Raw genomic sequence first — 22,341 nt, 5'->3', positions numbered from 1 at the left:
TATCTTAAAAAACACATCTTATTATTTGTTCACGTTAATTCACTATATTAGTCCGCAGAGTCGTTGTTTGTCACAGTATTATTAGTTATACACATAGGTACATAGTTGCAGACAGCTTCGAGCAACTTTGGTTTCTTGCCTGACCGAACATCGAAGTCTCTTAAAATTGATTAAGACGAAAAAATGATTTACGATCACGAACAGTATCTAGTCTTTAATCTAGGGACGGTCACATCTCTTCTGAATTTATTTACGCATTTTTGTCACGGGTCAAAGTATTTGAACCCAGAGAAAGCATCTGCAATCGTCAAGTTAATTAATATCACCGCAAAAGTAAGTCTTCAAAACAAGCTTAAAATTTGATGTAAATGACTTTTTATTCTACGTAAAACTTATGTATAAGGGCAAGTTTATTACCCTTTGTTATTATAAATAATATTGTTTTAAACTAAATAATATACAGTGTGTCCAATTAAGTCGGCACCATATGGGATGGCAGTTATATACGAGGTTTGTCGAAAAATGTTTATTTTGCTCAAGAGTAAAGTACCTTTATTTTTTACAATATCGACAATCGTTATTAAGAAAAGTTGATCCTTATAGAAAATCACGGTCAGATATCCAATATTCTCCATCAACCATTAAAAAAACAGATTTTGTTTTATTATTTGCAAAATTAAATTATAATTTATTTGTTTATTTTCTATGTTTATACCCAAAAATTATTAAAGATTTTTTTTAATGGTAGATGTATAATACTGGAACTTCCGAACTAAAGAAGATTTAAGAGCATACTCTTCTTAAACGCAAACTCGTATGACGGAAAACTTGAAGAATTCGTCGAACAAAACCAGTAATTAAAAAGAAAGTCTTTACCAACACACTTTTACACACAGCTTAAAAGATGTTTCGCCGAAAAATATAAATAATTTAGTCACAGGTCACTGCTTGGTTTGGTTAGTGTTAACAATGGCGTGCGTACCTCACGTACTGTCACAGTGTCTGACTCACTACACGAATATACCGAGATATTCGTTATAATAACTGTCTTCGATATAGCCGAGTAGGTATTGCTCACAGCAAAAGCTTGCAGCAAAAAAGCAGTCTCGTTAAACAGTCCATTTAAGGAGGAATTTTACAAAAATCGACCTTCACGTTACGGAATTCAGTGCAGCAATCCGCTATAAGAACCGGCGTAATTGTATTTTGCGTGTATACATAATAGATTTAAATTTTCGGTCTTTCAAAACTCATCGCGAGCGATCGTTTGTTCCGGCCCACAAAAAAAATTAAAAATATGTTCGCTGCGATTAACTTAAATGGGTTCCTTGCCCCTTTCTGGAAAGGCGTAATCAATTTCGTACAGGCAAGCTACGTTTTTGCAAACTTTCGTGAATTGAATGCTATGAAGATTAATTTATTCGTTTTGAAAGAAATGCGTTTAGACCAGGGCGGATCTGTTTTGAGGTGGATGTAAGAGGGGGCAAACAAATTTTTCCGGAATAACCTCAAGAAAAACCACAAAAAAAAAAGGGAAAACCCCAAGATCGGCGAGAGATACCAAACAACCTAAAAATTGCAAAAAAATATAAAAAAAGAAAAAAATACCAAAATCAAAAGAGGTAGAGAATAATACAAGAGAAAAAAGGCAAAATGGAAGAACAATGAAGAAAAAAAAAAGAGTTAAAAAAAAAAAGGAAAAAAAATAAAGGAAACTAAAAAAGTTTAAATAAATAACCGAAGTGCCAAAAGAGCAATAAAAGACGAAAAAAAAAAAAATAGAAAATATAAAAAGAAATATAAATAAAACAGGTTCCAAAAATATCGCAATAGAAACGAGGGAAACATAATTTGAAAAAAAAAAACGAAAGGGCAAAATAAAAAAACACAAAAAAAGCATCAAAATACGTGAAAAAGTTTTCACAAAAAAAAAAAACGCTCAAACTTTCAAAAGGTTGCACAAAAACAAAAAAAGCATCAAGAGAACAGAAAAAGTAAACACATAAAAAAAACACCTCAAACTTACAAAGAGATTTTGAAAAATGGAAAACCACAAAAAAACAAATCAACACGGAGTTTGTCTGTTCATAATATTTTTAATACAAGCTGTGATCTAGGATTGGCGAGTTCCTCAGTTGCAATTTGCAGTAAAGAGAAGTAGATCCAAACTTCAACCCATTGTTTTTTCAGTGGGTTGCGATTTTGGACATCTAGCGACTGATTTCGCGATCTTCTTTCAGAAGAAAATCTTACAAGCACAGACAATATAGCTTATCGCCACAGACTGCGTGTTAAATGATGGAAATTGGCAACCTGAAAAGGATGCAGGCTTTTGTTAGCCGGCATCCATCAATAAAATTTAGCGTGGTAACTCTTCTACTTGGTAATAGGCGGCAGTTCTAGCGGTGGTTTTGTTGCCAAATAATAACTGCCAAATAAATTTAATGCATTCAATTATGTAATTAAAGAGATATGGAACTTATCTTTTGTTTGGAAATCACATTGGTCTTAAATGCTAAATAAAATAAATCAAGTGTAGAATTGAAACTATGAATTTACCTAATTAATTATTTATTTTATATCACCTTGGAATGGGAGAATTAAAAAAACTTGAAATTAATATTTTTAGATTTGTGCGTCGACTTCCAATTTGGTACGGTATGTTTAAAAAAATTATGCAGGTTATGTATCCTTAGATGGGTACCTACTGCTCTCTTATTGTTGATGTCTTTAGATAGGTTCTTTAGGTAGGTAAAACAACACAAGTGTTGCATATCACGGATGCCATTGGTGGTGCACATATTTAAGACACAAGATGTTCAAAAAAATTAACACAAGTAAAATTGCTGGAACCTCAAGGAGTAGGACAAAAACGACAGAAACGAACCATCCTTTAAAAATACATAACATAACATAAACATAAAACACACCACAGAAATGAGACATGGGATTTATAACCCATTATCAGAATAACCCATTTTAAATTAAAAAATTAAAATAAAATGTGTAATTTTGATGACGAAAAATAAAACATAATTAAACTGTATTATTCAAATAACAATAATGTGCAAAAGTTCTTCAGGAATATCTGTAAATTTATTTTGGAGGACAAATCCCGTCAACGAACACTGTAAAAAATATTATTAGATACCTTAGGTGGCCAGAAAACAGCCCCGATCTCAGTCCTTTAGACATATTTTTGTGGGGACACTTCAACAAAATATATTATTAAAGACGTCAAAATTTACAAGTCTTTAAAAAAAATACAGCACGAAATGTTGTGAAAATTCTGAATTTATTTTTGAAGCAATAAATAGTAAATTATAGCATATTTTCAACTGTATCATCACAATTACTTGCATGTTGAAGTAAAAGTTGTAGGTATTTTAATGTAATTTCGTTTTTAGGTATACCCCTTATGTTGTTGTAAAGGTTAGTTATAAAAATCGTTATTTGTTATTTCAATGAGGATGAATTTTTTAAATTTTTTTTATGATTTTTTTACTTTAAACATATATTTTATGCCAGCAAATTTTGATGTCAAAAGAAATAAAGGAAAATTCGTACATTTGTATTTAAAGTTTTTTTCTATATATAATGGATGTCAAAATACCAAAGAAACAACCTGTAACTACATTCCGCGACATACTAATAACTCACCTTGTATATTAAATAAATTTATCATCATCATCAAATGTAAAAAAAATATATTACAAGCTGTTTAAAATATCATTACGAATTTTGTTTATTTGAAAATATATTTTCTGTAGTATTTCAATACCAAAAATTGAAAATAGTAGCTAATTAACGAAATTATGATTAAATAACGTAACTGTGACACTGCTGCAGAGTATCATATGAAACTACATAGATATTCGTTGATTCTTTAAAAACATTTTTATCAACGCCTACATTATACATTTAAGTAAATACAGTAACGCAAAAAACAGATATTGATAAAGAAGTGTACAAAAGAAATCCGTAAGCACGCCTGGCAACATTACCAAAGTTTTGTTTATATGTTGCTAGGATACGCGTAGGAATGCGGGCCGCTGCATTTAAATCTTCCTAAAATTCTGCTAGTGGTGTACTCTATCGGCAATTCGGAAATTTAAAACTGATGGCCCATTCCGGTAGCGGTCTGTGGCGATAGCTATTTAGTCTGTGTTACAACACTGGACCGTAACTTTACTGTTATATCGCTTTACCTGCGCACAAAAACCCCGAGCCAAACAGAATGGAAACTGGTTCTGGATAATTAATGATCACCTATTATTAATTACATAATTGTTATCCTCGGTAAAGATCGCTCGTGACCGTGCAACTCAAATAATATAGGCCATTAACTCATGAAATTGGTGGGTATAGTAATTTTTCCGAGCGGGTAATCACGGTCGTTTAGGGAACACCATAAATTAAATTACAGAGCAAATCGACCATAAACCGCGATGATGCATCGAGATTATCGAATCACTCCAGATTTGAGCCAGCACCAGGACAAAAACGGTACTGTTATCTGGACATCGAGTACACTTCATTGTCATATAAACACGGTGTGAAATTTTATTACACAATCGGATCTGTGAGTCATGAATTAAGCGAGCGAGTAAAAAAAAGAGTTCTCGTTGTTAGCTCCGTTTTGGTAGGATTGGAAGACCGATATGTTGTCAGTACTGGACAGTGTAATTACGGAATTGAATGAGGCGTCGGATCTTTTCACGATGTCAGTTCTTCGTCCGAGAGGTTCATGGAATCGTGATAATTATATCCTTCGGGTGTGAGTCGAACGGAAATATTCAATTTTCGTTCGATAAACTAACTAAAACAAATTAATTTTAAAAAGAAAAGAAAAAGTTTTAGAATTTAATTTTGCACAATATACCGCAAGTTAAAAATCAAAGTTGGCCGATCAAATTGAAAATTGATAACACAGAGTGTTTACAAACGTGGTGGCGTACCACAGAAGCTCGAAGAGACACTTTTACACCGCCAACGACAGCTCGGTTGACTCTGTAACTGTTCACACCAATTGCTGTACATAAATTTTACAAAATTTGTTAAACTTTGCATCTGTACAGGATAGAGCAGAAGCACCTTGTACAGCCGTGGACAATAAAAAGTCCCCAAACTTAAGTAAAACAAAATTTTATTAGTTTCTTTATTTATAATATTGGTAAACTATAACTTATAACAATTGGCAAACATTTGTTCCATGACCTACTGGATGCAGTTGTGCTTGTGAGTATCACTCATCAGGTAACTAGAGTTCACTTTACATCTTGTCTGAAATATCTTCGTATCTGGGTAGAGTGCATCTAATATTTGTCCAATAAGTTATAAGTAAAATTCATCATACCTTATCTTTCTATGAATTGTTTCATAAAATTTATTGTTATGAATAATGAATGAGGCTTATATCGCAATTCTAAAATAACATATCCATATACAGAATCCCAGTGCACCAGTTTTCAATGTTAATTACCCATTGTTTTGTTAAATATATTTTTCCGGCTACGTTCAGACTTTCCAATGCTGTAAACTTTCATCAAGGAGAGAAAAGTTTGGATCGTTCTTGATATTGTAAAATATAAGGTCACTGTGGCTTGGCAATCATCAAGTGTCAGTAATCATTATTAAGTATTTTTTTAATAGATTATGCTTTTATGTATACGTACATCTCAGTTGGTGTACGCCTATGGTTGCGCTGACTGCCGTTTAGTACAACAAATCTGATAGTAGGCCCTGGACAGAACAAAGCTGATAAGTCCGATCGGAATTAGAAAACGCTTTATATGGTTTGGGTTTATTCAGCGCCTATTTTTTTCTAGATTCTATCGAGGAATGTCTCAAGGTAAGAAGCACCTATTGAAACAATTTCAGGCATATACAAAGAACCATGCGTTCTGAGAATCTGCAAGCGAAGATTCAGTAAGGATAATTCCAACCTTTGACTCTGTAATGTATGCAGGATTGTCTTTAGTAAAAACTAGTTGAGTAAAAATGAAAAAATGCAGGTATTCTTTGTCCAAAATTTAGATAAATGTATTTCTTTACGTATGTAAATCTATTGAGTGTGAAAAAATAATAAAGTCAATGGATTCCCTACTTGATTTTAAAAAAATAAGTACGGAGAAAATCTCTTCATAATTTCTAAACATAGGTATAACTCTAATATATTCTGACAAAGACTCAACTTTGACAGAAAACATTTTCTGCACAAGGATTATAATTTTCAAATGCAGTACTTTGACTTTCATCTCTCTCAAATATTTTGGGTACTATTCCCTTAAGCTTTCAAGACAACTGTCAAGATACCTAGAAACTTGTTCAGTTCTGGGGGCACAAATCTGGAAGGTTCCCGCAAAGATCAGGTGTACCACAAGGATCAGTTTGGGGCTCGCTGTTATTCATTTTTAATGACAACAAAGAGTATTAACTGGGTAGATTATTTGTTGTATGCTGATGATATGTATTCACTGAAGTTACATCTGAATCAGCTTGTACTTCAAAAAGCAATAAATTTAATAGCTGTTTGGTGCAAGCAAAATAAATTACTCCTAAATGTAAATGTAATGTAATGTCTTTTATACGTAAAATTAACCATATCAGATATGACTAGAATTTTAACAGTTCTATTGTGCGGAGGCCTTGGTATTGTATAAAAAACGCATTTTTTTGTTGAAGGGGGGGACCAAGAAGAGATTTTGTCCTTCACTATGTCCTACTCATCTAGCCAACACTTCAAATGCGTTAATCCATTTTTCATTTCTTCGTTGTATCTAAAAAATCTTACAGTACATTACAGCCACAAAGCGTCACTGATAATCCACACTTACGTAACAATCTGATATCCCACGATAGATTGCCCAATTTAACTTTTAGCACCATGATGTTACAGATGATACCACCCACACCATTTCAACGGACTTATATGAAGACAGATTAACAGCCTCTAGTAATTTATTGTCCTCGAAGATGGCTTCATCCAACCAAGCCCAATATCTTCCGCTTGTTCATTTGAAAAACATAATTTATAACTAATTGTTAGCCCAAATAACATCTTTTACGATTCGTTTTGTTCTGCTTAATATTAGCATAGACATTTTTATAGTTCTAGATGGGGTAATTCTTCTAAACGTTTAATAAGGAATCTAGAGTAAAACCAAACCAAGCTGCTTATGGATATGCTTTAATAAATGTTGGTTCAAAGGTCCAGTAGTTCAGTTGGTCTATTTGTAGAATAGTAACAGTTTAACCTGTTACAGCAACGTCGCTGTCAATGCTGATTATTCCAAAACTGCATCTTTCCCCATGCAGAAAACTGCATCCTTCTGAAAAATGGCTTGAAAATGGATTGAAAGTCGTTTATGAGATTAGATACTATTATGAAACAAGTGCAAAACAGGATCCAGTCTAAAATTTCAATAATAAGGATACAACAATGGAAATCTCCAATAATAAAATGTTAATTTATGTTAAATAAATCTTATAAAATTTCCCAATACAGTCCTTTTCAGAGAAATCGTAACATTCACTTTAAGCATGATCCAAGTTACCATCGAGAATTGTTTTGCAAGATTCGTACGGAGTATCCCAATAGTAACTCCTTCATAACATCACTAAGGCTCTGGGTGGTTTTAGCTACAAAGAAAATAATGTTATTTGACATCAAACAGACTCTCCTTTCTTCGATTTGTAAAGACCGTTTCTTTCCTATCTCTAGTAGTTTCTGAGGTAGACATCTCAGATTGAAATCGAAAATGGCGATCCTATGGAGTTTGATACACCATGTACATATTTGATCCGGCATCGTAATTCATTAACCGCCGATAATAACAAAATCTACGTATTACGCCTAGAAAACAAGAAATCCACCATAAACTTGTCGTCTTTGGTGTGACCGTCCGAGAAACAGGTGGCGACGCACAATAGACCATAACGGCTCGCTATATACAGAAATACGGAACTGTGCCATGGGAAAGACCGTATTTTATGCCCTGAAGATTTACTTGAAGGATGCTAACTGACAAATGTGTCCTGTACACACCGTACGATCTTCGCTGGCTTGCCTACATCTTTACTTAGATGCCGGTCAGTACCGTTAGAAGCGATTTTTCTTCATTGGACCTGCTCGAAGCGGAATTTACAAGATCATCGGTGATCGAAGTCTTCATCGTTAACAGAAATTAGATGTACAATTCGTCTCAATATTCCTTGTCATGGACAGTTTCCTGCGTCAAAATATGCAGAAAATGGAGATTATGTATTAAGTCCTCTGGCCGGTAGTTATTATTGTGTGTACACTGAACCATGATGCTTATTTCGAGCGAAATTATCTCGATTCTTTTGAACTTCTATTACTGAAGTTTTTGGTCTAAATCTTCCCTCACACACCAAATTCTGGTACTAGTTACGTAAGTTAGAGTAGCTTTAATAATTCTAGATTGAGCCCGAACGTTGCTGCTACTAGATCGATTCAGAAATCTTTAGAGGCAGATAAATAAGAGACGTGGGGACAAACTAATTAATGTGAAAGCGTTCTATGTACAGGGTGTCCCTGAAAAGGATGGACAACGCTTGACCACAGGTTCCTTGGATGAAAACAAGACTATTTAGCCTAACTTGCCTGTATACAAAAGTGCATGCCTACTGAGATATAGCCTTCTAAATATAGAACAGATAACCTAGTTTTTTTCAAATAATTTGAAAACAGTTTTTCTTAGAAACTTCAAATTTGGTACACATATTTCTTTATATAAGGGCAATGTAAATATAGAATTTGGTGAGAATACATATACAGGATGTTCTCTTTCTAGTGCCTGTGCGCCACTGGCCATCCCGTAACTTTTTTGTATGTTCGCCAATGACGACAGAATTTATATTTTTAAAAATAAGCACTATTTTAGAAGATTTTTTGCACCTTACAAAATTTTGATATCGTTTATGGATTTCGAGTAAAATTGGTATTTTTTACACATTAAATAATATAGAATCAATTTAAGATAAATAGATCATTCTAGTACGAGGTGCCATATAACAGAGAAATAAATTCATAACAATAATTAAAAGGTTCTGTGTCAAGTTAGCTGTGATTTAATTTTGGCTTATTTTGTTTTTTATTGCAATTTATACTTTTGCTGAACAAACTGATATGTTAGTAAGTTTTGGGTTATTGTGAAGGAAATTGTTGTGCTACTGTTCGAACATATGCTGAAAGATTTCCTAATCGAAGAACTCCCAAATCACAAAACATCTGCTAATGCGGAGAGACGCCTTCGGGAAACAGGACGTTTTTTACCTGTAACATTAAATCGTGGATAATGTACGGCCGGAATTATTCAGCTGAAGGAACAAATTTTGGAAAGGGTCGAAGAAATTCCTCAAGTAAATAAAAGGCGTTTAGCGGCAGAGGTTGGCTTTCAAAAAGTTCCTTTAATAGAGTATTAAAAGACCAGTTACAGGTTACAGGTATTACATGGTACAGGTAGGTATTACAGGTTATTAAAGGTCTAACAGGTGGATAGGTAGAGGAAATAATGCTCCTTTAAAATGGCCACCTCAATCCCCGGACCTAAACCCATGTAATTATTTCATTTGGGGAGCGTTGATGACCACAGTTTAAAATAACTTTTCATTAAATACAGAAAACGAATATGGGAAAGAATACAACATGAAATTAATGTTATGAGAGGTAATGCACAATTATTGGATAATTTCTAATTTTCGAAGAACTAATGTTTGCGTTTAAGAACAAGAAAGTAACTTTGAGCATTTANTACGAATTTTACTTTTATTATAAAGGTACCTTTTATACGTATTATCGATAATGACTTGTCGACTGATTTCTCTCCTTTACTCTGCTTGATTGTTTTCCTTAATTCTTGTCTATCCTATCTCGCTTCCTTTCAGGAACCTGTCGACTATGCTGCTTTCTTACTGGTCTCCTAGTCCCTGCTACTGATATGCGGTTTTCTTACTGCTCTCCTGGATCCTGCTACTGATATTCCGTTTTCTTACTGGCCTCTGGAACCTGCTACTGCTATTCCGCGTTCTTTCTGTCTTCCTGGACCTTGTTTGTTGGTGCTCCGCTTGTCTCGTATTTCTTGGGTCACTTATTTTACCACTTGGTACTTTTAAATTCTTGATTTCTCCAACTTGAATCTTTTTACACTCTCTCGCTTATTAACTGCTTATATTTCTATAGGTTTTCTTTTCTTTCTTCAACAACTGTCGTTTTTCAAAATTATTTCTGTAACTAATCTAAACTGTCGAATGAAGCTAGAAAAGTTTCAGGATGTCAGTAACCTAGCTCCTGTAAAACTAGAGATGACACTACAAATGTCTTTGCAAAGGCCCAAAATTTCGCCAAAGCACCCAGATCAAGTCCAGGAGAAGAAATAATGAGGGATCTGAAAATTAAGTGCCAATGTCTTCCTTAGTATAGTTAATAGTTTCACTCAGCTGTACTCATACTAATAGAGTGAAAATTTCACTCAATCGAAGAACAACTGACTGGATCAACGTTAACAGTGAAAACACATCGAATTTGCATGAAAAAAAAATAGACAGAAATACTTAACAAGAAATCAGGGTTACTCTAAAGTAAAATTTAGTTTTCATTGAAACACACTGTACTGTGGTATTGAAAAGGGAATAATTACATTAGAAAGGAAAAAATAATGTTTTAGGCAAAATATATGAAAATAGCGATTACAAAACGAACAATTCGAGCATAAACTGTAGGCGCTTTCCAAAAATCTAGTCCTTGATTATGAAAGAAACCAACAAAATTTATTAAACAATTTCAAGCTTGATTAGTCGAGGTAAACAATAAAAGGACATATCAAAATTAAAAGAAAATATCACCGATATAATGAAAAGACAAGTTGAGGTTTAACAGAGAAAATATCCTGCGATATCAAGTTACCGGTGCAACTGATAGGGACACTTCATCTCTGATGAATGCCTCCTTGCAAGAACGGATTGAAACGTTGTTGATTCAAACTAATGTATAAAAAATATCCTGCCCCCGGGCTTCTCGGCGAACGGTTCTGAAGAAGTGTTTACATTGCTTCTACAAGGAACTCTAGGAAGCTTCAGACCGATTAAGGATCTAATAGATTATTTATACTACATTTACAATTCATTTATAATAACAATACACGACACAGGTATATTTTAGAGTCGTGAATTGAGTACCAATGCATTTACTGTTAGCGATGTTTCATCTAACGTTGAGATCTGTTGAATCTAAATAAATATACACATACAATGTCTTCGTAGCATGGACATGGACAGTTATAAAAAATTGATGAACGGGAGTTTGCAATTGTGACATTGCAAATTTTTTGTTGTGGGAACCATAGCGTTGAATATAAGTTTCCGAAAATATGATAAATATACGGGACACCCTGTATAATAAAATCTTTGCTCCACTTCCGAACGAACATTTCGAAGCATTTCGGGCGTTTGTGACGACATTCTTCAACAATTCATCGACGAAGTTCCTCAAGTGAGTGCTGCAAGTTTTCGACTTTAAGTGTCCACATAGAAAAAAGTTTAAGGGTGTTACATCTGGCGTTCTGGGAGGCCACTCAATTGAATCTCTGCGTCCTATCCAGTCATTTGGAAAGTTCTGATTAACAAAATCAAGCACAGCTACAGCATAATGTGGTAGAGCACCATCCTGACGAAACCATATATGTATGTTTTCAGCCACGAAAATTGAGTAATTCCAAAAATTTCGATGGTGATTATGGTGATGTTTCGTAATGTATTAGCTATGTCCAGTCCAAATTTGGTTAGTGCAACTCTCTCGGTTTTGAAAATACAATACCTATATATTTTCAGCGATGAAAATTGAATAATTCCAAATATTCCGAATTTTCACCACCAAGAACGGCGGTGACAACATTTTTAACATTAAGGGGATGTTTCGCATTGTGCTAGCTATGTCCTGTCCAAATTTGGTTAGTGCAACTCTCTCGGTTTCGATAATACAATTAGATCAAGGCGGATCTGTCAAAATATCCCAGTTCTTGGATGTAAGAGGGGGCAAGCTAATTTTTTCTGGAATACCTTCAGTACAACTTACATAACAAAAGTGTGCTTCCCTAGATCTGGGCGAGGTCCGGAACATTTTCAAATTTGCAAAAAATGTTTAAAAAATTAAAAAATATATTTTATCTGAGTTTTTTACTTATATCTTGGAACCTATATTACCGATATTTTCCAGGTGGGAAGTTTTAAATGGAACACTCTGTATATCCTTATAAAGAAAGAGGACAGTCATAAGAAGTAAAATATTACATTATCTGGGGATCTCTAGTTCTTTCTTAATTTATATTATTTTCGCTCGATACCCGCATTTGCGGCAGTACAGTTACAGAACCTGTTTATATAAACATATTATAAAAAGTAGTAAAATAAACACGAGTTTACCGCTTCTCCGTGTGCTTTCGTTTTGTTTAATTTGAATAATGATAATGAATGATCACTAAATTAATAATATTAATAGGCTTACGTTTTTGTGTAGATCTCATTTCTGCTTATATACTTAATGAGAGAATACCGGGGAACGACAATGTCGGTTATTATTTTTAATGATACATTAAAATTATTCGTAAAATATGCAGCAAAGAACGTGCTTACACGAGATGAATATAATTATTATCTTAACGCAACAATCTTTAGCTTCTCATTCATGTACTTAATGCTGGCAAAAACTTGATCTCATTGGATGTAGTAGTTCTCAATAGTTCCGCCTGATTGTAAACCCAGTATACTATTTGTCATATAGTCATTCAACAGGATGGTTGCTTTGATAACTTTTTCAAAAGATTTGTTGATTTGATTGTAGAAAAACTCTCAGACCCGTCGATTTTAGATTAAAGGGGTGTTCTTTGCTGGTATATTTGACTCCGCCACTTTCACCCCCAAGCAAGGGTAAGCATCACCCCAAAATATTTAAATGGCATTGGGGGTTGAGTAATGTGGATTCTTTTAAATATTCTAAATTGAAACCATTTTTGAGGCGGGAATATTATGGTTTTAGAACAAAAAAAAATCAATATCTTCACAAGGAAAGAAATAGCTAAATTTCTTGCTGAGATTGTTACTATTACGCGAATTGCTAAAGCTTCCAGGGAAGAGGTGCTGGTTAAAATGAAGATTTATGATGTGGGAAATAAAAATTATTAAATAAGAATTAAAATACAGGATAGGTACTAAAAATAATAAAACGTTTTGAAATGCAGTATTACCTCATTTAATGTTATGAAGTTCACTCATAACAATCACCCTACTAATGAATGATTGTAAAAATATTTGACAAACACGACACTTTCTTTCGTTTTCGTAAAGCATACTTTCTAGATAACGATAATTGCTTACCAATATGACAGCTGGCCACCCAAGTTGCTGTTTTCTAATTAATTTACGTAATAATGTTATAACTTTGCACCTATCTTAGTACCATTTCACGATCAAAACATTTAAATAACTGTGTTTTAAAAGTTTTATGGCCTCGATGTCTGGTTACAAGAAAAGTCTGATAAACATTCAATCGAATTAAGAAAATACTAACAATATGCAGGGTCTTTACAAATTTGGAAGACACTAACTGAAATCAACTTAGTTTTCTGGTCAGTCAAGTGGAAACTTATTTTTTTAGAGCAAAGTAGAAAAATTTTGTGAAGTATATTTGGCAAAATGGAGAGCAAAATTTTTAATCCACAAGGACGATATTTTTGTACTAGTACTATGTTTATCAATCAATTTCTGAAATATGATACCTATTTTCGATGACAAAAAAATAATAAGGTAGGATCTTAGAACTCCTAGGAATCTTCTAAAGGCAATTGTTTTTTTTTCCTCTTCATTTTGATGGGAGTAATCAGTCTCGAAAATTTGTCACAACATCTTCACTGTAATACTAAAATTTAAATCAATATACCTTAAATATTGACCATAATAAAATTTATAAAACAAAATAAGTACTCAATCAATTCACTCAATTGGAGGTCCAAGATCATAAACATCACATAACCATTCAGAGCGATGACTAAATAGATTTCGACTTCCCCTCGACTCCCAACGATTTACCTTGACCAAAAAGGTTGAGTCTTATAAATAATACACCTCTATGTTTTCTTAAGGCTCCCAGAAATGATGTTCCTAACAACATAATGAGTGTTAAGTACAAGAATAAAAGTCGACGCAATGTGGCAACAAGGCCAATTAGATCCTCGTATTTTTCAACCGTAACATTTAATGAGGTGTTCTCTAGGTATGAATACGTCTGCTGCTTTATTATAGCGTAGCGTTGCAAAATGTATATCCAGTCCGTCGCAACCCGTGCTATACCATTCATTACATTAATGATAAATGAAAGTATAATTTCGAGCCATTGACCTTTCCCGTATAAGACCGAGCTAACTTTTGGTTTGACCGTGTGCGTAATTGCCAAGTGCTAAAAGTAAACTGCCTTTTTTCCTGCTCACGTGTGACGCAATAATAGCTGGTCCACCCACAAGAGTGTAAAAAGCGAACAATATGCATATTTATTAACCAGAAGTGACCATCTGTGGTTTTTTATGTCGCTATTTTTTTTTTGTTTGGAAAGTCCTGGTCTGTATGTTAATTAAACGAAATTTTCGGGTGTCTTCAACAGAATAGAGTTGTTTTGGTTATGTGTAACGTAAACTCGTGTTAAAAAATCCATGGAAAATTGTTTATACGTTTATCTTACAAGTGCTACGTTGCCATTTGCGTCGTGTGTTTGTTCTCACCTCAATTTTTGTATAAGGAAATAGAGGGCTAAATTGTAGCAGAGATTAGTGTTTATTGTAACAAAAATTGCATTGTTACAATTAACATCGAACCGGCGTTAATTGTAACAAGGCGTTATTGTAACAGAGGCTTTTATCAGATCACACTTGTGCAGATTACAACCAGTCTTAGTTCTCCACCAATTTTTAATTTAAATTCGTTTGGAATTTTTCTAATTGACACATTAATGTTATTTATAACTTAGTTTTTACTCGGCAAAGTCTTTGGAAGATAGAACGACCTTTGACTGTCGATTATTCCAAAATGTAGATGCGTTATTTTTAATCACGTTACTAATAGCTTCTGTATCTTTTTCCATTTATAAGTACTTGCAGTAATTATCAATAATTTCTACAAAACAAACAACATTTTTGCGCGAACTACACTCGAACGAAACGTTTTCGTCTTTTTCTTATTTACATATTTTTGGCCTGTTTCCTATTACCGATAACTGTAAATCTTAATGGCAGATGTTAATATTATTGGTATTATTTAAGAATGCAAACAGTTATAAGCAGCTACAATTATAGAGGTGAAAGGACTTACGAAAATTTTATTTTTCTGTACTTACTTCGTTGAGAGATGTTCACCGTCTGTCGTTTTTGCACTGAACACCAATCTGAAAAGAAAAAAAGACTCATAACTAATGTGTAATAGCGAACAATATGGAATATAGACCAATATAGTATCGGGATAGTAATTAAATAACAGGGGTAGTTTAATAATGCTGTGCAGTAGTTCCGATAACTAACTCTTTAGTGGCTTATTCTCTTGAAGTTTGCGATAAATTATTGTGGCTTCACAAAAAGTACTATTTCCATACACCAGATAATCACTTTCAAATAATTGTTACAATTTACTTCGTAGTTAACATCTGCAGTTATTTTTAGTCACGATTTAAACTTAGTGCTTCCAATGATGAAACAAATAAAAAATAGGAAGAAGTAAACAGGTAATTAACTTCCTATTAATATATAGGCTGTACTTCTCCACAGGATATCCACAATAATTGATCTTTATCACGCTTTCAATCATTTCTCATTAAGTACTTACCAACTGATAAAGTTAAAACGATTACAATCAGTGAATACTTTGCATAAAGATAGTAAACATTCTTTTTCCATTTCTAGTTAAACTGTTAATCAGGCTAGCATGAAATGCACAACGTGTGATCATGATTTTCATGAAAATTATGCAGAATGACTCAGTTGGTTGTATCGCGACTTCAGCAGCTGATAAAAGCGTAGAGATCAGCCTTGATGGACAATGACGAGGAGGAAGCACTTCTGCAAGTCAAATATAAATGACGATTCTGTGAACTAAATCGGTGTTTTATAGCTTGTTCATTTCATTAAGTCGCTAGAGCACATTATTAGGTAAAGAGAGTGCAGTGAAGTAAAATAAAGGGTTAAAAAAGAAGACTGTTTGATTTATGTTGACAGAGATAATCAAACCGAAGGCGAATTTATGGTAAGAAAGAGGAGCAAGTAGAAAATAACCGTTCTCACCTTTCTAGTACAAAAAGTTGATTTATTCAGGCTATTCACTTGCACAATAGGGTGGTGTGTAAAGTGAACGCCCATAATTTATAAAATTAAAACTGTCTTTAATTTTACTAATACATGTAATTACTGTTTCTTACACAACATTTTGAAATATTATTAGACAAAAGCTTCATATCGACTCATTCCACCGTTTCACACATTCTAGGCCAGGAAATATAAAGTTGGACGCGACTTTTTGTTTCGGCAAGCTGTAACTCCGTTGTTTTTCAACGAATCTTGACGACTTTTTTTTTAACTTAAAGCTGTTTTCATAAGCTTTCCGAATATGTAATAATATATAACTATATCATGTTCGTGCGTCGTATATTTCATTTTGCAACTAAGGCTAAAAAATATTAAAAAATGATAGATTTCAATGTATTATTATGAAATCTACCATCAAAAAAATCAGTGCGATTGTGGAAGATCCTCGGGATCGTCCAGACTAATTAGTTAATTTATTTCTAAGGCCATAACTTGTAAACTATTCAACTTACCTATTCCAGATTTCGTGCGAGTTATTAGACAGTGATAAGGAATGAGAGGATGCGATGCCAAAACGTTCTGGTAATACCTAATAACGCAGTTTATAAATGTTTAATTTAAAAGTCATAAATAAATTTCCTCTATTTATAATTTTTGATTTAATCAATATTATTTTACGCTAGTTTTGTAGGTCTTTTGGAGACGAAAAAAAAGTACTTTACTGTTTTCTCGTGGAAATGAACGGAAAAAAGTTATAAGCAAAAAACGTGAATTTACGTAAAAATTATACAAGTAGCCACCCTGTAAACAATCTTCACCCATTTTTATGACTGTGGAAACTAATATGTTATTGTACATAATATTTAGCATCTATAGTGATAAATTCAGCTTGTCGAACAAAAAATCGCGAAATTATCATTCCCAGTCTATTTTCCTGGCCTAATTCCCTATTTTATCGAATACAATTTCCAAACTGTAAAATTTTTAAACGATTTCCGCTCATCTGATTCAGCTGGTTTACATTATCTTTCAAAACTGCACTCCAGGTCCCGTCCTTGAGCGAAATCAAGGCTAAATCAAGGTCACGCCCCATCGTAGACGCGACTACCTGCCAAAGTCCGCGAGAGCAAGTGGCAAGCTCTCTCGGTGGAGGTAGCGGAGCGGTTGCAGTCGAGATGGTGGATCAAGCTGTCGCCCCCGGCCACCGCCGACCGCTCCCACCAATATTTCACGTCACCGCCGACGACCGTTCCCACGCCGGCCAGCCGTATCGCACTCTCCGGGTTTACCCGGACCCCGCACGGTCCGCAGCCTGCTTTTTGCTCCTTTTGCTAAGGGGGTAATCGCAAATTCGACTGGGGTACCATTCCACCGTCTACAAAGCTTCAATGAGTTGCATTGAAGCATGTTAAGCAGCAGAAAAATTAAATGAAATAATGCAGTATCGAAAATAAATTCAAAATTTTGAAAAAGAATCAAAATTTTCAAATTTTTTTAATTAAAAAAAATTTGTTTCTCCACATTTGAAATAATCAGTGAAATTATAAAAAAGATATTGCAAAAAAATTTTTTATATTTTTTGAAAATTAAATTTCTTTTTCCAAATTTTATAAAAAAGATCATGCAAATAAATTTTAAAATTTTTTAAAATATTTGATTTTTTCAGAATTGATTTTTTTTTCCAAATTTTATTTTAAATTAAAAAAAATTTTTTCGACTTTTGAAATATTCAATGTAAATTTATAAAAAAGATAATGCAAATAAATTTAAAAAATTTTTAAAAAATTAGATTTTTTTTAAATTGAATTTTTTTTTAATTTTATTTTATATTGAAAAATGTTATTTTTCTCGACAGTTCAAATATTCAATGTAAAATTATAAAAAAGAATGCAAATAAATTTTAAAAATAAAAAAAATATTTTCTTATTTTAAATTAAAAAAATTTTTCTCGACATTTGAAATATTCAATGTAAATTTATAAAAATGAAAAAAAATTTAACATTTTTTAAAAATTTAAGTTTTTTTTCAAAATAGAATTTTATTTTTTCCGGTATTTGATAAGTATTTAACGCGAAATTGTGAGAATAACGCAAACAAATTTGTTTCATCTTAATCATTAATTGATGTTTAAGGATCAAAAAACCTGCTCCCTTAATTTTTAATAAAACTGCCGACTCAGCAAAGGAAAACGTTTCGACCTACCGATTTCAAAATTTATATTATTTATATTATTATTTATTATGTGAGGGTCAGTCGATATTGGTGTTGTCATGGAACAGCGCATCAAGCGCTTGTCCTTGATAATCCTAAAGAGCGTTCAAATAAAAACGTGGTCAAGTTGGTTCTGAAAGTTTGGACGTAGGGCGTAGCGTATAGCAAATGAACTTAAACGTCATCAATTTGAATATTTTCGTTTTAAAAAGCGTTTAAAATGGTGTTTTCTCAAGAACAAAAAGTGTTTATCATAGAGTCCTACTTTAGAAATGGACGCAAGATTGATGGAATATGGAAGTATTCTATTGAGGAATGTTTCATAGAATTTCAAAATCAATTTCCCGGCGTTGTTGAGTACAAAATTTTTCAAAGTGCAGTTCAGCGTTGTGTTAATGTTTTTCGTGAAACGGGCAGTGTAACAAGAAAAGAAGGAAGCGGCCGACCTAAAAAGCGGACTGAAGAATTAAAAGAAAATGTCCAACAAATAATGGAAAATGCGCCAAGAACTTCTGTACGTGTTTTATCACAAATGGTGGGAGTATCAGTCGGTACCTGCCACACAGTGTTAAAAAAAGATTTGCGTTTGTTCTCCTATCGTTTAACTTGTCAGCAAGAACTTCATGAAGTTGATTTTCCGCGACGGGCTGTATTTTGTGAATGGTTTTTAAACAACTACGGTGAACTTCATAATATCACCTTTTTTTCTGATGAAGCCTGGTTTCATTTAAGTGGTTACGTAAACTCACAGAATATGAGAATGTGGTCTTCTGAAAAACCAGATAACTTTTTTGTCGAGGGCCCTCTACACGCTCAAAAAATTGGAGTTTGGTGTGCTCTCAATCGAAGGAGGATTTATGGACCTATTTTTTTTAATGGTACTCTTACTGCGCAAAGGTATAGAGAAGAAATTATCGCTCCTTTTGTTAACCAGCTGGAAGAAAACGAAATTACAAACTTTTACTTTCAACAAGATGGCGCAAGGGCACATACGGCAGGCGAGACGATGAATATGTTGAGGGAAGTTTTCCAAAATCGACTAATAAGTCTCAATGCTGAACATGAATTTCCACCGAGGTCATGTGATATTACGCCGTGTGATTTCTTTTTGTGGCCTTACCTTAAAAACACTATTTTTGAACTGCCTATTCCTGATTTAAACCATCTGCAGGCTCGACTTATAGACAAGATTCGTGAAATTAACAATACCCCGAGCATCTTAGAAAATGTCTTTAATTCTTTGAGGAACAGGTGTGAAAAGTGCTTGGAACAAGGAGGGGGACACTTTCAGCAGCTGCTTTAATTTATTGTTATAACAAGGAGGGGGACACTTTCCGCAGCTCCTTTAATTGTTTGTTATTGTTATCACGATTATTCTTTAAAATAAAGTTATATAGTCATTAACGTTATTGAAACTGACAGCTTCTATACAGCTCGTTGAGAAATGAGGTTAAGTTGGTCGATATAAGCTACTCCCTACGTCCAATGTGTCAGAGCCAACTTCGACCACGTTTTTATTTGAACGCTCATTATTTGTTTATTTGATTGCAAAACCTACTGCATACATTCGTCAAGGGTCTCTCACATATACATTCTTTGTTGTCATCTTTTTTTGAAGGTATTAACAGTATTTTCCTCAAATTCAACTTAATAGCCCTGTTACAATACTAAGCAATTTTTTGTTAAAGTACATCAATATTTTCAATTTTACTTTCCTGGTTATAATAATATGTCCCACTACTAATAATATACCTACATTAGTATCAGTTTTAGAATTTGTTGTACCACAACAACAAAAGAACTCGTCAAAATCAGAAAAAAAGAACTACAGTTCTGTCATTTCAAAGCTATATAATAAAAACATTCACAATTTGGTCAGTTGTTAGTACAAATTATCCTAAGTAGGTTTATTTTTGTTAAAGAAAGCTGTTTTGCTGAATATATTTTAGAACAAAACCAAAAATTTCGTTAAACTCGTTTTCGTCAGATCTGTTGCAATTTTAAAAACCATTTTTTTCTACAATGGACACAATAAAAATTAAAACAAAATTTAATTTTGGAATAAACACCTCAAAAAATATTTGATTTAACATGAAGTTGTTCTGTTTGGAGCGTTATATTGCAATTTGACATCTCAATAACTATTTCTATAGACTCATTGCAGGTGTTCAGTCTGTGGCGAATTGCGTGCGAAATTCGATTTAATTTCAAACTAAGCGTTTTAAGCATCATTTGGAAACTTGGCGGCGGATGAATTTCACAACTGATACCAATTAGCGATGCCCGGAATGGTCATCACGGTGATATATTTACGCTGCACCATTACCTTTCTCTAATAGTTGTGAAATGGTTAGGTAACAGTACAAGTTCATGAGTTAATGCACCCATTTACATAATAGCAAATTACCTACTCAAAATAATACGTTTCTGTTTCTTGCGAACAGGGTGTTTCCAGTGACAGTCATTCTGTTTGTCGTATGAAAGCAAATATTACAGCTTCAAAGGAAACTGAAATATTTCCAACTATTCCAAGTTTATCTGTAAATTTGCAGCTCGAGTTGGTGACTTTATTCCGTCGAATGTAAGATTTAGGATGACTCTTATAACACAGGCCAGTTTTTGGAACATGATTCGGAAGAGTCATCCATACTAAACATCTGATAAAAAAATGGGCTTAGTAGCTATTAGTATAACCTGTCGGTATCAGAAAATGTAAGCAGCCAATATCGACTAGAAAAACCTTTCAAGCGAGATATCTCAAAAACTGTGAATATTTTGATAGAACTATTCTACACAAAGTACCCTTTATTTTTGATGTAGAATCCGAAAAAAATATAAAAAATGTGTTTCCATTTAAAAAACCAACGTTGGTGTCTGGCCAGGAAAAGTGGAACACACTGTATAGTTGCATATATTTTTAATTTGTACATACCGAGAAATGTGTCAACACAGTAAAAAGAAAAATCCATATATTCCTCATTTTAACATACACTTCTGCAAAAAATTAAGGAAGCAAACAAATTTTTCGAATTTTTAATGATTTTTCAGAATGCTGTATCTCAGTTAAAAATGATCGTATCAAGGTTTTAAAAAAAAGCATTTTAAAGCGCCGAATGTCTAGTTTCCAGATTTCTTAGTTCAAAATTTTTAGGAGCGATAGTCATCGCGAAATTCTAAGAAATAAGAATAAAAAATTTTTTTTCAATTTTTTGCGTTGTTTTTCTCGGTCCACGGACTTGGAAAAATTTTTTACACAAAAATCATGATATGGACTTGATAGCCTGTTCATTCAGCTTTAATTTCTTTTTTTAAATTTTTCTCTACGTTAATTTGACCCGGAGATATTCGACTACGAATACAAAAGCATCCTTTTGGCTTTAACCATCGATATCTCAGCAACTAATGATCAGACAGAAAATTGACGGGCAGTTTCGAAATCTCGAATAAACTTCCTACAAGGCTATGTAGCGTTCTTGGAAGAAAAAAATTTTCTTTCATCCTCGACATTAACTTGAAAAAAGTGAAAAAAAGTGACTTTTTGACTTGTTTTGCTAAGTCGACCGCATCTTTGCTAATATCGATGGAGAGTCTAATGCTTGTACGAATTTTTACACCTCGATGTACCCCCAAAAGCTCCGTAAATGGGCAGATCGATCTATCGAACGGTTTTTCCGGACCGCTTAATCAAAATTTCAGAAAAATTTAAAGGAGCAAAATTTACATTTCTGAGCACCCTGTAACGTTCGTAAAAATGAAAAATTTGATTTTTTTT

The 22,341-nt window shown here is 33.4% G+C and overlaps 1 protein-coding gene across 1 annotated transcript in view; it reads right to left on the bottom strand.

Annotated features, from left to right (window-relative positions):
• Positions 1 to 22,341, bottom strand: part of LOC108915161 (leucine zipper putative tumor suppressor 2 homolog) — a 143,831-nt gene that overhangs the window by 97,243 nt on the left and 24,247 nt on the right. Inside the window, exon 2 of the mRNA XM_018721160.1 lies at positions 15,401 to 15,448. The gene's annotated coding sequence lies outside the window, so the exon portion shown is untranslated. The remainder of the gene's footprint in view (positions 1 to 15,400; positions 15,449 to 22,341) is intronic.

The sequence above is a fragment of the Anoplophora glabripennis genome, unplaced genomic scaffold (genome assembly GCF_000390285.2).
Source record: "Anoplophora glabripennis isolate ALB-LARVAE unplaced genomic scaffold, Agla_2.0 scaffold1, whole genome shotgun sequence".
In the NCBI taxonomy this organism is placed as follows: domain Eukaryota; kingdom Metazoa; phylum Arthropoda; class Insecta; order Coleoptera; family Cerambycidae; genus Anoplophora; species Anoplophora glabripennis.
The sequence above is the reverse complement of the archived record's forward strand: the minus strand, read 5'-3'. Positions and strand labels throughout refer to the sequence as shown.